General features: G+C 42.1%; 1 protein-coding gene and 1 long non-coding RNA gene across 2 annotated transcripts in view; one reads left to right on the top strand and one right to left on the bottom strand.

Moving 5' to 3' along the window:
• LOC103387308 (zinc finger matrin-type protein 4) overlaps positions 1 to 3,298 on the bottom strand; it is a 40,063-nt gene extending 36,765 nt beyond the window's left edge. The window contains exon 1 of the mRNA XM_008321885.3: positions 2,490 to 3,298. The gene's annotated coding sequence lies outside the window, so the exon portion shown is untranslated. The remainder of the gene's footprint in view (positions 1 to 2,489) is intronic.
• The window catches only part of LOC112487816 (uncharacterized), a 90,641-nt gene that overhangs the window by 62,743 nt on the left and 10,925 nt on the right, over positions 1 to 16,973 (top strand). The gene's annotated exons all lie outside the window — the stretch shown is intronic.

The following is a 16,973-nucleotide window of genomic DNA, read 5'->3' as shown; positions in this document are numbered from 1 at the left end:
CCATGGATGACAAGGGATCAATATGGCCGGGAGAGAGAGAGAGAGAGAGAGAGAGAGAGAGAGAGAGAGAGAGAGAAAAGAGGAAGATATTTGAAGAAGATGTGTGTCCTGTTGCTATGGAGCACGCCTGCAGATAAACGTGCACACACACCTACACACCGCGCTCACTCTTACAGAAACTGGAGCAAATTGCACTTCTTTGAAAACAAAACGCCTGCACACACGGTCAGCGTGTACGTACGCTCCTCTTTAATTATTCCCCGTCCTGTAAAAGAAAACAAGGCGGAGCAGCCAACGCTGCGGAGCATCACAGTCACAATTAACTGCTCTCATTCTCTCTCCCCGTGTTTGTGTTCAGAGACCGCTCCGTAGCCGAGCTACTGTTTGCACGCACAGAGCACAGACGTGAACTCTCCTTTCCTCCCGTTAGGACCTTGTAAATGATGCCAGTCGGTTAATCAGATTCTCCCTCAGACACAGTTCAGCTCCTCACGAGAGTCGGAATGAATAAAATAGGTTATTCTTCCCCTGGATGGGAATAAAGCCGCGAAGAGCTGTTTTGCATATGTTCCACATTATGAACATGCTAATTGACTTTCTTTAGTTTTTCCCGCAGCCTTTTCAACCTCAGCTCTTTGTATTTAGCTTTACATCTACGGTAACAATAAATACCAAATATTGTTGTTCATGTTAGTTAAACTTTTCAATATTATTAATCACAAGGTAGCTGTGCATTAATCACGATTAATTGCGATAGTTCTGATCCTTTTTGAGTTAGTTGTATATATTATACATATATTATATTATATTATTTATATATGTGTCTTAACTGTGTTTCAGACAAAATGACATGTATTTGTCCTAAAAATTGGACAAAAGTTGAACTGACCCCATGACCTCATCAGAGATAGAAATGATTGTTGGTAGAAGACCGAACCGTCACTTGACCTTTTGGTGAACAGGTGTATTTGATTTATGAGAGTGCAATAATGTTCAGTCATGACAAACTATAGATTTCTCCTGGTTTCCATGTCAGTAAAGGTCAACTGTAACTGTGTTTGGACAGTAATCCAAGCAAATATACTGCGTAAACATTTCTAGGACTTTTTCCCCCTAAAGATCATTTTAATCAATCATTTAACACAACATTCATCATTTATAACTTCCACTCGTTGTAATACATTCAGTACATCGCAGCAACAGTTGACGACTGTCAAACTATTCCAGGGCATCGTACTTCACGGCCAAGTCTACTACACTGACCTGAAGTCAAACAAAAGTCTGAATCAATAAAGATCGCAGACGCAAACGTCTGGTCAGTGGCTGCGTGTAAACAGAGCGTGACGTCCGGCCCCCCCACCTCCCCTCCGCTCCCCCCACCTCCACTGCAACTCTTTGAAAATTAAACAGCCAGAAAGTGGGTAGTATTAACAGCCTGCTCTGCGCGTTCTTTTCACCCAAAAATCCCACTTCGGCCAAGTCCTGGGCTCCAGGAAGCTCAAAGTTAGATCAAGGAGAGATACAAGTCTGTGCTTGATGAATCGGCGCAGTCTTTTCAGGGTCCCGACAACCCCAGCTGACCTGCGGGTGTGTGTTTTTGACAAACAGGTGGAGGTTGTGTAAAGCTGATACGATCCTGCCACTGATGCACCGGTGTGAGAATGACTGGACGTTCTTCCCAAAGTGATAAATACTTGCAATAAAAAGGGATCTCAATCCGATGGAGTGAAGCCAGTGAAACGTGATGCAGCAAGTATCAGAGATAATTCACACTGTAGCATATTTGACATGAGGATCATTTTCATGGGTCACAGAAATAAAGCCCTTATTGACTCTGGGGCAAAGCTTGGATTTCAGACTTTAGATCAAATCCGTTCGTGCCGATATGTTTTTGCTTTAAATTTTAAGACCACAAAAGAAGAAATTAGAAGAGATTTCTAATTAGGCGTAGGCTTTTTATTATTTATATGACATTAGAGCGACAGTGGAAACCTGTCTCTGGAGATGCTGTAGATATGGGTTTGTAATATTTTGACTAGAAGTCTTAATAGGAGTTATTAAAAGAATTTGAATGCCTTCTCTGCAGAACCACACCAGCGCCCCCTAGCACAGGTTATAGGTGGCCAAAGGCTGACCAAGCCATTGTCCGCCTTTCGTTTTTTAAAATAAATTCTGATTAAATGGAACAAAACCAGGTGACTGAGAGGGAGGACCCTGGTACCACACCACATCTGGCCACCCCTGTGAAACATCCTAGCTGCGCCCCTGCTCCATCAAGATTCCTGCGGACAGTTGCCGTTATTTGGACTTATTTAGTTTCCGGAGCTCATCACAAACTCCTGACACTTCACTCCAGGCTCTCATTTCGTAGAGAAAACCAAGTGATGTTGAAGTTACTCCAGACGACCGACAACAGGTCAACGTTCCATCTGTTGCACAAAGTCAACTGTCAGCGTTTCCCGCACTGGTTACAATCTCACATCACTCACCTTGCGCAGAGGCAGCGACACCTTTCCGCAAAACCGTCAGTCATCCGCCGGTCGGCTAATCCGTTTGCGCAACTGTGCGGCGTAAAATCCGTCAAAAACGGGAATCTAACCAGGTCCTCGTTAACGCTGCAGTTCCCGTGGTGGACTTTTATTTATTTATTTGTTTTTTAAAATCTTCTTTTTTTAAATCCAACACCAAACTCGACCCGTTGCTCCGTCCGTGCACGCCGTGACGCGCGTGTGTCCTTTGGCGACTCCTCCTGCTCCGGAACGCGCAGAGAAACGGAGCTCTGTTGATCCTCCGAGACCCACTCCGATCAGCAGTGAAAAAGTGAGCTGTCCGAGGGTGAGGAGAAAAGGGAGAGAGGGAGGGAGAAAGTGTGAGCAGCCTTCCACAGACACGATGGATGGATGATGTATGGACGCAGGACTGACAGGCTGGATGAATGAAGGGCTGCAGACACGGGCTGTGATATTACACTGGGAGCTCGCTTTTGCAGAGGGAGTGAGTGGGAGCTCACTGGTCGAGTGAGTAGGTTTCCACACGGTGGAGGATCAGCTTACACAGAAATCATCACAGATGACCCGACTGTAAATGATACAAATGTTTGCGTTGGTTTCAATTCAAAGTCACTTCCAAGTCTCTTCCAAGGTTATATTTTAACTTTATAATCATTACTTTATGAAGCTCAAACTTAGATATTAAAACAAAATTAATATTATATATTGTATATAATGTGGAGTTATCCACACATTACTGTTTAATGACTTCAACTTAAAAAGTTATAGTACCACAGCCACCCCAAAATTATTTTAATTAGTTTAAAACAAAATCCACGAACAGACAGACATTAAGAAGTGACTTTATGTTGTTAATAGTCCAGAAAGCAAGGCGATGTAATGACACAGTGAACCACTAGAGGGCGAATGGCATCTTACTTTTCCACTTTTGTGAGGAAATTCCCAGCCAGTATATTTATGTTCACCTCCAAAAATATTTTTGTTTCACATTAGATCTGATGCAAGTGTTCAAGTGTCACTAGTTTGCATTTTCCCAGCATGCATTTGACACAGGACAATGTCATGTCCTGGACAGGTTGTCAAGGTTTTAGTTGTGATAATCCTACACCAAGGTCACCTAGAGTTCTAAGGAAATGATCAGAATATGAAAATCACGGACTCCTTCAGTGTACCTGTAATCTATGTCCACACACTTCACTAAGTATCTGCACTGGTCCAAACCTTTGAGGACATGATCAATATATAAATATTTTTACTATTGGAAACTAGAAAAAAACAAAATCCTAAATTACTTCTTCAAGCCAAGCTGAAAGAAGATAATAACTGATGGACTTCTTGTGAAACTCCAACATACAGTATTCTTTTGAATTCGACTGGTCCTTGTTGTACTTTTGTGTACTACTGCTCGTTGACCTTTATTTCAGGAAAAACATTTCCGAGGACTCGGAACAAATAAAGGGCATACATTTTCAATGTTTTGCCCAAACTTTCCAAAGCAGCCATAATGCTTTCAACCTTTGAAATATAGATCTTTTTCTCTCTCTGTGATTACCCACAGTCCTTTGGAAACGCCACATTTTCTCACCAGTGTATGGATGTGCATTTATTCCAGGAGAATTCACGCCCATTACACGCTTTCAAAGTCTGTGACAGCGGTCCTCGACGAGGAAGCCAAACACTTCACAGTTCATACAATGTACTCTGGCAGACACGGGCACACACACACACACACACACGTACACACACACACAGCGTCGGTGGGTCCTAATACACACAACTTACTGACACAATACACATTGACAAGATGAAAGGGCCAATTTATCAAACCAGCAGCCGGAGCGGGCCTGAGGAGGTGAAGTGCCAGCGTGGGTCTGGTGGAGAAACGGTGCATGATGTGCCTGTGGTCCAAGTGTGTTCAACATTGTTTCACTCTCTTTTATATATATATATATTTCCCTTTCGTTGACACTGAAGAATTCCTTCTGTCATATCAGACCTTCAGGCTAAATTTACTCTCAGTTATTGTGCGGTGCCTCAGCGTATGGTCTTGAACAGTTAATCGTGGTTAATTGAGATGAATTAACATTCTAGATGTGCTTTTTTTCCCCTGTATTTAGTTGGCAGGGGTGGACAGATACCAGCAGGTAGATGTTTGTGTTTTCCACCTGATTTTGTCTGTGACTAATCCCCATTGTTGAAATATAAATATTGAAAAATGTCAAGGAAAATGTATCTATAGAGTTGGTGGCTTTTAGTTATTGTGTATTTTGGATGATGGTTTGTAAAATGCATCAATGCTGTAGTTTCCTTCTAAACTTTAGTGAAGCTGTTGGTGAATCAGAGAAATTTAAACAGATAGATCTTTTTTTTTTTTTTACTTCTTCTTCTTCTCATGCTAACTCCCTCGCTGAAGGCGCGTTTATATTTAGATCAGCACCGCGGCGTGTGTCTATGTGAGAGTGAGAACATTTCAAACCTTCTCAGTCTGCTGATATTGTGATGTCGGCTTCAGAACAGTAAGTGCATCTGTTGGCTCTTGGCTGCAGGGATCCTGGCCTGGTCTCAGTGATTCTGCTCCAAGGTCCCAGGGCAGCCTGGCGGCGCTGCCAGTTGGTGGCGAGTGTGAGCCAGACTGAGACAATAGTTTCTGTTACTGTAATTATGAATTTAAAAAAAAAAAGAAGATATTTATAAAAGGCTGTTGAAAAGATAAACCAAACTTGTCAGTGTTGTTTGAGTTTGTCTCCAGAGATTGTCAGGACACAAAGTCGACCCCCGAGTGTGTGACCTGCTTGGCGTGTGGACCACAAGGGCAGACAGACCAGTACAGATCTGCTGTCTCTCTGTAATGAAGTGTTTATTGGTAACAGGTGAAGATGTTCCAGATTTGATATCAGGAGCATCAGCAGCTCTGCCACATTTCAAAACTCAGATCACTTACAAACAGATGTGTAAATATAGAGATCCCACACTCACCTCCAGGAGTCTACACCAGTAAATCACAGTAACCGTCATGTTGTCACCACTCGGAACAGCAGAGGATAACGGACGAGCACGGAGAACAAATATTCTGCAGGCTCAACTCGTACTCCCTCCTTAGTGTCTGAAACCGAGACTAATATTTTTCTTTTTTGTGTAAACCTAAGACAACAAATGATTTATTAGGAGAATACAATTCTCTCAATTTCTTTATTTTTCAAAAAGGAAACCAATGACGACCGTGACATTGTGCGACCTCAAACCAGAGGGGGCGGCTGTGAGAGGTATTTATGGCGAGGTGACAGACGTATCTGTGTCGTCTTCACTGTAAAAACGTGACACTTCGCCATCAGATGTCTGGAGATGTATTTTTATACAAACAACACCTGCAGCCCTGTAATATGCATGAGATTCTGTCTGGTGTCAGTGAGACGAGGAGTCGGCTTGGGTGATGTGTTGAACTGATGTCACAGTATGTGTGTGAGGGGTGACGGTTGAGAGGTGGGGGTGGGGGGGGGTCTGCTCAGTTTTATTACCTTTGGACGGGTGGAGTAACGTGTTTGGCTGGTGTTTAAAACATTAAACAGTTTTATATATATATTATTCCAGTCAGATTAAACAATTGATTTGTAAAAAATATATATATATTTTTATTTTATGAATATATAGTCTCCCTGAGAACGTTCCACCTGAATGCGCTCATGTACTACTGAGTGAAATAAATATGTAAAGCTGTTAAAATTTCTTCAATATTTAAAAAAATTATCTACACCTGAAAACAAACCTAATTTGTACTACTGAGTGAAATAAATATGTAAAACTGTTAAAATGTCTTCAATATTTAAAAAAAATTCTTCTACACAACATTATGAAAACAAACCTAATTCTTTTAGCCAATTAAAAACGACCGTTTTAATCAGTGTTTAATTAATGCAATGACTATTAAACGTGGACCCATGTGAAGTAGACTGCTGTTCGGTCTCCACCTGTCAGCTGTCGCCATCTATAGGAACTATGGACACAGTGCAGTTTCCATTACAGTACTGTACAAGCCTACCCATAAAGTAGCAGCAGTATCTGCCATTTTTACTTTGAAAGTATTTTCAAAAGAACATTCATTAACGCAGTATTGAACTAAAGGTCTTGAGAATAGTTTTTGTAGCAGTAACTGGGAGGGAGCTTATTTCCTCACATTTACTCCACTTTCATGCATACTGTACCTTTAAGAACATAACATGAGGTTTTAGTTTTTCCAATCTTCATAAAGTATAATCTATATATCAAAATAAGAGACGTACGTATACCCACCTCAGCAGATGTGACGGTCACCGTTTGGTTGTTGCATGGTAATAGACGCAAGATGGCGCTAACGCACTTCATTTTCACTCAGCATTCGGGACGTGGGGTGATCGGAGATGCGTGTATATATGTGACAAACAAGGAGAGAGTGGAGGAGAGGAGACCCCGGTAATGCTTTATGACAGGAAATTAGCTGAGAGCGTCCATTAAAGCGACATTAATTGAATTTATGGCAAATTGAGTTTTCACACTGCGACTGCATTCTCTCTCCTGAACTCACTTGGAGTTGATTTACTCTATCTGTTCCGCCTGGCTGCCCATAATTAGATCCAAATGACTCAGTCCTCATTACAGACGTCTCCCTGGAATTTAAATATGTGACTCCGTGTGTGTGTGTGTGTGTGAGAGAGAGAGATTGTGAGTGTGTGTGTGTGTGTGTGTGGATCTGCACACACATGCACAGGTCTGGGAGGTCCTTATTGATGCTAGATTACATCTGCGTGTACATTCCATACATGTCCCTTTAAGTTAGTGCTTTTTTCATGGCAGTTGATCCACAGTCGGCTCTTAAGGTTCTGACTTTAACTTATCCTGTGTGTGTGTGTGTGTGTGTGTGTGGGTCTGTAGGTATTCCTGGTCCTTGAATCCCAGCCTTCTCTCATTCTCTGCAGCGTTCCCATCAAAAGTATTCTCTTTCCAGAGTTAGACTTTTCTGCTGGTCACAGGTGTATTAACCTGTATTAATATTACCATTAAATTAATTCTGTTAACAGGTGTATTAACCTGTATTAATATTAGCATTAAATTAATTCTGTTTTAATTTATAAACATTAGGTTCAGCCCATGACCAAATGATTCAAGGATCAACTTAATTATTTCTTCTTCTTTTCCTGCTTCCTCTTCCTCTTTCTCATCTTCTTCCTTGCCTCCTTAGTCTTACACTTCTTTCCTATCACCTTCATCCTCCTCTTCCTCTTAAATATATACCTCTTCCTTATTACTGACCCACTCTTCCTCCTTTGTCTCCATCTCCATTAACCTCTGCTCCTTCTTCTTCCACCTACTGTCCATTACAGCAGGCCACTGCACCACTGACGTGTTATTTTTCTTCTTCTTTTTCATCTAAACATACTTCCCTCTGGAGTCCAGCCAACACGACAGAACTCCCGTTCCCGTTGGTGAAAATGAGTATAAAACATTTACAGTCGGTTGCCGTCACGACCGTGCGTGCGTGAGGCCGTGATGTGTTCATTTAAGATTTAGTGCGTGATCGTGTGTGTTCTTGCATGGTAGATGTATGGTAAAGTTGTTTTGACGTGTGCTTCAAACTCGCCGCTATCCCACTGTTCCCAGGGCACAGAAGATTATGAGATTATAGAAGTGGTTGAGGGTCTACCTGGGGCCCAGACCAGAACTCCCAGGGGCCCCACTATGGAGTATGTGTTTTTTAAAGAAAAGGTTTAAATTGGAACGGTATAGTGGGAAAGACGAGAGAAGAGAACCACCCACACAGTTACTGGATGGTTCTTATCCATTCTCACAGCGTCTGAGTGAGAATGAAAACAGTAATGAATGAAAATAGAACAGAATCAGAATGATCATCAGAATCATATACGTATATAAACATATATGTACATATATGCTGCATATATGTATATATAAATGTCATATGTACAAATTTAGATTTGCCAAACAATTAAACACCACCTTTAATCATATGAGAAATTATTATTTAAAAACACTTATGTAAATAAATGATGTATAACTTTAAACATTGTTTCACCAAAAAATGTAAGTGTTAAAACTTGAATGTTCAACGCAAGCACAAACACTCTGTATGCTGAAAAGAAAATCTGAATTTTAATTTCAAAAGTCTTTTTTTTTTCACCTTTTTTTCTTTTACGTTTCTAACGGCCTCCACCCTGCTGGGCAACCCAGGATCTGGGGTGAAAACTTGTTTACTTGTCCCTGAGAGTCGGTCAAGTGGCCAAATTGGCCTGACACAACAGAGACTTTAATATTGCTCAGCAAGTGTAGACAGTCCAGAGAAGTGGAAGTTGCCACATGTTAAGGCCATCAAACAGAATTTCCTGTGAGGGCTTAGCTTAGCTCACTGCATGCGTACCTTGTACCTTCCTCTAGTTTTCCCCTCCAGCTCCCCGGCTTGTTTGGCCAAGCCATGATTGACAGCAGTGGTGCACCGCGTATGTGTGTGTGTGTGTTTGTTCTTGTGCGTTTCTGCATGCGTGTCCTTGTTTTACATCCCTCAGGTGTAGCCACGCTAAATCATCCAGGAAATAAAATGTCATGATACAGCGATCAGCGGTTTAATGCTTGTACGAATGTTATTCTTCAATAATGTGTCTCAGGTGCCTGTGGATCCAGGGTGTCCAAGGGGGAAAATGTCTCTCAGTCCTCCTCCTGCACCGTGCATCCATCAAAGTGGCTAATAATGAGCTGTTTTCTTAATCTCACCTGGAGATCCATCATGCAGCAGACTGCTGACCGTGCCGTCGCTCAGTGTTCTGCTCCTGGCTGCTGCCACACGTCCCGCTGCTTCACGTCTGCCTGTACAAGGCTGTTCTCAGCGTGTGAGCCTCATTTCTCTGCTCACCCCCAGATCCCCCTCTCACTGTTTGTCCAACGCGTAACAACAGTCAGAAAGTGAGGGATTTTTCTTTTCTTTACATCATGTAGTTATGGCATATGTTGCTGTGTTCAAGTGTCTGTCTCTCAGTCGGTGTCGTGGACACGTTCGTCAAGTCGACGCTGTGAAGATGATGTACAACGGTTCCTGACGCACTGGCATTTGGAAAAAGACATTAGTTGATGCAGAGACGTGTGTCATCAGCGGGGGTGGGGGTTGGGGGGTAATTACCTGGCAACCCTTTAGGTGTGGCAAAGGAGAGTATTCCCTATTGCCAACTGTCAGCTCCAGCATATTAAGCAGTGGATAAAACTATTAGAGAGTCTGGAACGATTTATTTTTCTTGTAGTGTTTTCCAAGTACATTTTATGCAGTGAAAAAATGCATGGCTCTTTTCATGACTTGACTTTGCAAGAGAAACAAAATCATTTCAAAATATGTAAAGTTCCAAGGTTAAAAAAATCCCCCTGTCCCTTTTGTGTTGAGGGTCAAGTTAATGGTATTACTGCTGAAAAGACTGCTGTCGTTCAAGGCACTTTGAAATAAATTGCAAAAGTAAATCACCACAGCACATTTTTCTCCAGACACTAACAGTCACCATAATCCACAGGAGGTGTTCTTTTGGAGGTCATTTTATGTTGAAAGAAAGAAGTTATGTTGAGACTTGTTGACCTTTTGGAGGTCATTTTATGTTGAAAGACCAAAGCAGTGGTTCCTAAACTGAGGGGCGTGTGTCTCCGATGGTGAGATGTATTTCAGAAATGGCCCAGCAAGACAATTCAGTTTCAATTAGAATATATTGATTTATTCAACACTGGAGAAATGTTAATGTTTTATAACTTTATTTCATTTGTTCAGTGATTTTACAGTGTTTTTAAAAAAGTTATGTTGAGACTTGTTGATGTATGAGGTCACCAGTACTACTATCTACAGACAGGGGGTGCTATAGAAAAAAGTTTCAGTACTCCTGGGCAACACCTGTTTAGACTGAATCCTCCAAGATTCCACAACTCTGATGAAGAATGTATATGTTGTAGTATTCAGCGTGTTTACTGAACAATTAGGACACATATCAAACCTCATGATGCAGTGTGTTTAAAGCTGGCAGATCTTCAGTTTCAGTAAGGAGAGCTCAGGTGATGTAACTGTTCTTTCCTGCACGTGTTGAACATGAAGGCCTGTACTCTGGCTGGCCTCAGGCCCTGGAAGTCTTGGTTTTCTCCAGATGTGGTCTGAGACCCTGGATAATTTGGTACAAAATGAAAGACCAACGAGCCTCCGCTGGTCAAGAGCCAGCAGTGAGGGTTGGGCGGGGCGCTACAGTACGCATGTGTAGGCGCATGTGTGATTTAGATATGTATCAGCCTGAATTAGTCCATCTATATGCAGCTCCGATGTCTGGAAAAACCTTAAAAGTCTTCTTGACTGCTATTTATAAATATTTCTGTATTTGGTCCAGGCATCAATCACATGATATCTATAGAACGTTAAAGACATGCTGGCACCAAAACCCGGGGCATTAAGGAACTTGAAATGAAATGGAGGTTAAACTAAATCAAAGATGGTTTTCAGCTCAAACCGTAGTATTTGGCGAATTGCGTTTCTGCACGAACTTCAAATATGGACCAAATCCCCAAGTCGACCGCAGACATTTTTATTTTCTACAGAACCAATTTCAATTAAACCTGCATTGGCAACGTCAGTGGGTGCACATGATCCTTCCTGTAATCTGTGCGGGGAACAGATATAATCACCACCAGTGCACTGAATGTCTAAGTGCGCTTTTCACACACATGGAGCGGCGGCGACATGCTGTACTTCAAAGGAGCTCAGACTGCTGCGTCCAACGGTTAATGTGAGGCAGAAAAATGGCAAACAAGATGGAATCAGGATTAGTCCAGACTTACTGCTAAGTCTACATTCCTTCTAGTATCTAATTGATATTTAGCTGCTTCACTGGTTTCGTACACTTGTAAGGACTGTTCGGAGAAGAGAGGATATTTTTCTCAGTTATATTCTTATGCTTGTTATTGTTGTTATTGTATTATTATTATATACATACATATATATACATATGTACATATATATTTGTGTCTATATACAGTATGTAAGTGTGTGTACATATGTATATATGTAAGTATCCATGTAGCTACAGTATATAGCTTTATCTGTATATCCATGCTTTACAGACAATTTTCTCTTAAATAACAAAAAAGAAAAATACCTGTAAATCCTCAATGACAGCAGTAACGCTATGGAAAATGTGAAAAAGTTTTCTTTTACAGACATTTCTAATACAGTCACATATACAGTTTCAAATGAGTACAGTTGTAAATACAGTATACAGTCCACTACTGCTACGTATGTCTTCAACTCCATTGTGGTTGATGAAGAACTTACAGAACCCAGACTAAACACGCGTCTACCTGTGTGTTTGTGTGTGTGTGTGTGTGTCAGACTAAACAGGATTAAGAGGCAGAGACAGTAGATGTGGTCCAGTTCAGATCTGCGTTTAATAAGCAAACATAAGGAAATATGCAATTAGAGTAACATGCACATGTGGCGCAGCTCTACGCCGACGCTGGTCGACTGAACATTTGTGGAGGACACGGGCGGAATGTGTGTACTCGGGAATGCCTACTACTGTGTGTGTGTGTTCGTGTGTGTGTGTTCGTGTGTGGCAGGGCTGACTTAAGTTGAGATGTCAGTGCCTGTTTGCACAGGCTGTAATGATTTTGCCAGGCAGTTCTCCCATGGGTGCAGTGGCTATGAGACACACGCACACACACACATTTTTGCCCATACTACATTTAACACTCCCTTCCTCTAAGGACATTATTCCTCTCTCCTATTTACTCAGGCCGGCCAACTGCCATGGCAACCAACAGTGTTTTGGAGAGTGCTTATTTTAAAAAATGCGTGTCAGAGGACGGATGAGCGAAGACACGGGACCCTCACTGTTCCTGCAAGCAGTGAAGCACAGGGTTGGATGTGAAATGAGGGGTGTTGAGGGAGAAACAAAAGGGAAAGTTATTCCACAAACAGACGACTACTGTCGCTCTCTGTCTCTCACCGGCGTCTGACTTTTTTATCTTCACCTGACAAATCTGATGTTGGCCCTGATCTGGTCTCTAACCTGGTTGGTCTTCTGTTCTCAGCCAGTGGACCGGTGTGATGGAGAGGCAGCGCCGGCTTCTTTACACATGTCTCTGGAATATCAACAAACTGCATTTGTGCCTCTGGCCTGCCTGCAGTCCAGATCTGTATCTGATCGAAAATGAATCAATGTCCCAGAGTCAGACTTTGTTTCTGAGCTTCTTTTTTTCTATGTCAAAAATATGCATAAAGGAAATCACATTAAAAATATAAACTGGTTTATATTTGGTGATATGGTTTTGATGATTATAAAATACAAGGGAGGATTTAAACCCCCTCATCTGTGCTCGACTGACGTTCCCTCCAACAGTTGGAGTAGACGGTAGAAGTCTGAGCATCATGTGGTGACTCTGGACTACTTTTTTTTTTACTCCAAAAATGAATCAAGAATCATAACTATACATTGAAAATCCATTAAAGACCAGAAGAGGGCAGCACTGGCCAATGTTAATAAATATCACCTGGCACCTCAGTATTGTAAATGCCAATATTTCATACTTAGCATCTTTATATGTGCTGTATATGTGAAGGTACCCCCCCCCCCCCCGGCCCCACCCACAGTGTCATGTTGTTCTCAAAGAAACCCCACTTCAGCAGTGGGTTTTCCCCCCACTTCAGATTCTGGCAGAAACAGGCGAGTGTGTAACCCCTTCTATCGACACCTCTGCAACTTCACAGCGTCTTAACGTTGAGATTTTGTTGTTGTGCAGATGCATGCTGGTCAGTGTCTAACGCCTGGTCTGACAGTAGCTACTTCACATTGTCGCAGCTCTGTTAGATTAGCAGCGGTCGGAGGTCCCGCGGTCGGAACTGCTTTCGGGCAAAACGCAAAGCCGATGCTTCGCACAATTGGGATTCAAAGGGAGTGTTTGACTGGTGTGGCTGGAGTGATGAAACTGCCCTTCAGTTTGGAATGTTAATGATTTGGCTTTGATGGGGTGAAAATATGTGATAGTCCATCATTGGGTCCGTGAGCGTGGGCTTTATAGTTGCTTTCAAAATAAAGGCCTCATGAGAAAGTTCTATATAATTGGTTAAACATGTCGATGTCTTGACAAGCATCCGGTTGAAGCAACAATGTCCAGTAACATTGACTGTGTATGAATTGGTACGCTCCGACCACAGACGCTGATGAATAAACTGTACAAAGTCCGGCTCCTTAATCCCCGTGAGCGACTAATTTATGCAGCCACTCAGAGGAAATTCTGATGCAGGTTGTCCTCACACTACTTCTACTTTGGGCTTGGTCGAGGGAGAGACGCAGGGGGGAGAGGGAGGGGGGAGTGGAGTTTGTGGGGCCATGGAAAGAATCACAGTGGATTTATGATGTCTGAGCCCTCCTGTGAGAGGGCCTTTCCCCTGACAGACAAGAAAATACTTCACTCCAATGTGTCTTCCGGCTGACACTAGTGCCTAACATCCACACATGACATACACGCCTACGCCATCTCTCAGCACACCCCTCTCCCCCCCCGCCCCCTTCACTTTCCACGTCTGGTGCTTCTGTGTGACCCGTCTTAAAACTCAGCTGGTGATGATGCAGCTCATTGACAGTGGTGTGAGCGGAGGAAAGACAAACTGGAAGAAAACCAATGAGGAGAAAAGAGAGGGACATGTCCGGTCCCCAGAGCCTCGGCAGGTCCCTGACTGTGGAAAAAGTGTGTTCATCATCTCTTGGTCTCCCTGCAGAGACCACCGTTTCCAGGAAGTGGAGAGGTTAAGCACACATAGTTTGATGTTGCCCTCTCACCTCTGATTACCCTAGCGTAGCCGCTAAGTGGTTTTGTGTGACTCCTGCACTCTGCCTAACGCTTTTTCGAGCCATTTTCACACAGTAAAAGGGGAGATGACATGGAACTCTTGTGGTTTTGATAAACAGATAACCCAGCCTGAGAAAAACTAGACCTTTTCATCTACTGTACAGAAAGATCGCCCTAATCGTGCCGTACACTCAGACACAAATGAGTCAACACCAGTGTTTCATTGTGTTACTCAACACGGAGGCCTGCGGGTGGTGACCCTGGGTAGTTTGTGGCTTTATATTGTTGGGTTTGCAAAGCTGTAGAAAGTTCAACCAGCGGCTTTGACTTGTTTTTTTTTTTTTTTTCCTCAGCTGACCCATTTATGACCTTTTTTTTTTCTCCCCATGCCTGAATTTAGAGAAGTTTAATCCTTCAGTTACTCCTGTGTTATATTTCCTACCACTGTCACTTGACCGCAAAAATAGCCATTAGTTTGGTCACTTTGATTATAACTGTACATACAGTTAGCAGGTTAATAATATATAATAACTTCACTTAAATAATGGGTTTCCTGTTTTAATCCGTACCAAAGGAACATCCACCAAAGGCTTAGTCTTTAAAAAAAAAAAGATACCAATAAATATAGCATTAAATCTGCTGTGACCCTCAGGGCTGAAGACGTGGTGTGGTGCCCCATCTACCCCCCCCCCATCCATACAGATTTCTTGTGCTGTCTGTTCTGTCTGTTGTTTCAACACAGCACCTGTACTCCATCACCCACTCTACACTCTGCCTTCTGTATGGACACTAACAGCACGGCTGTTACGGTCTTTCAAGAGAGATTGATTTACAGTCATTAGAATATGGCTCCATCCTCCAATCAGCTTCCTGCTTTTGTCTATACGTGACTGTGCATACGTGTCTCTGCCGGCACTTGTTGTTTATGTTAGAAGAACAGACGTTGTAGGACGCACATTTTAAAACCCATCAGATAAGACCTGATAGGAGAGTTCAGACTGGCTCTTTATCAGGTGTGGTTGAGTGAAAAGGATGACCTGTACACACATTTTGGGTGGAGCTCATACTCCCTGTGAATCCAGTGATTCAGCAATGTGTAAGTTTACAACTACAGTTTTGGAGAGGGCAGTGCTGAATACATGTTATTAATAGTCTGGTTGTACCAGGTGCATATTCGTCCACAGAATGTCAAAGCAAAGCAAAGCCCATTGTTATGATAGCAGTGTGTGTAAACCAGTAGGGAGTTTAGAATGGAAATGTGACTCTGATCTCAAACATCAAAGTCTTCAGAACCTTGTTTTTGGAGCTAAGAACTCTGGAGTTTGTGCGTGTTAAAGGCCATGTGTGGGCTAACATCGGATAGGTGCTCTGTGGCCCACGAAGAGTGTAGTATGTCCACAGTTTGTTTGATGTATGATGCTATCTACTGGATGCATACCACCAACTCAGCCCCGTCACCAGATGGATGTAAAGTCAGCCTGAGGCCATACAGTAGTCGCCTTTATCCTTTGAAGTTGTCTGTTGATGAAGTCAACCGTCGTTAGCCTTAGCCTTACATCTGTTTTTCTAATTAAATTAAATTTAGATTTTAGATTAAATTAAATTAAATGTCTTAAATAATTAGTACCTAGCCAATATGGCACATAAAATATTTTTAACTTAATAAATATATATTGTTATATATATTTACACATATATTGTACATATGTATAAATATACATATATGTATCTCAGTATATATGTTCATATTAATATACAAGTATATTTATATGTATATGTTAATATATGTATTTATCACCTATATATAGTTATATATGTATTTATGACCTAATGTTTTATAAGGAACTTCCTGCGTTTTATACCTTTCCCATTAAAAATGTCAAACTCTACATCACAGCTTTATTTGTGCCGACATATTTAAACCTCCTGTTTCATGTTTGCCTCATGTTTTTGACCTCGTCGGGGAAACACGACCTTTACTCCGAACACACCCTAATTGATTGATTACTATTTGTCATTGACCGCGACCCCTCATCACACACAAATACACACACACACACACACACACACATGCAGGAGCAGAATTTTTTCAGATACGGTATCTTCTCCAAAGGCATTTCTTGTCGACAGGGAGCCAATAAAGCCATCGTTTCCAGGATTGAGTGGTGAAATATTGCAGCCAGTCTGCTTTGGTTTCCCTGAACACACACACACACACACACACATCCATCATCTTTGTAGTTACTCTGACAAAGTCAGGCCACAGTTGTCTGCAACACGCTCTAATCTTCACGGGCCTCTTCAAGGCGCGTATACACGTCCTTTTAAACTCTCCTTTAAACACACTGGAACTGCACCAGTCTTTTAACTCTTTAAACACACTGGAACTGCACCGGTCACCGACAAATATACTTATGTAAGTATTTTTAATCCCTTAGAAAAAACCCCCCCAAACACTTTAAAGCCCTTTCAAACATTTGGCCTGGGCAATAAAACATTGTGGTCCCGTGTGCTGCCCACAGATTAAACACATTAAACATTTACATGCCACATTACGGAGCGGTGGCTTCATGGGAGGACGCTTCACTTTACACTTCAGGCAACAAACCAATAGCAGACAGA

Source organism: Cynoglossus semilaevis, chromosome 12, assembly GCF_000523025.1.
Source record: "Cynoglossus semilaevis isolate Cse_v1.0 chromosome 12, Cse_v1.0, whole genome shotgun sequence".
NCBI classification, from domain to species: Eukaryota; Metazoa; Chordata; class Actinopteri; order Pleuronectiformes; family Cynoglossidae; genus Cynoglossus; species Cynoglossus semilaevis.
The sequence above is the reverse complement of the archived record's forward strand: the minus strand, read 5'-3'. Positions and strand labels throughout refer to the sequence as shown.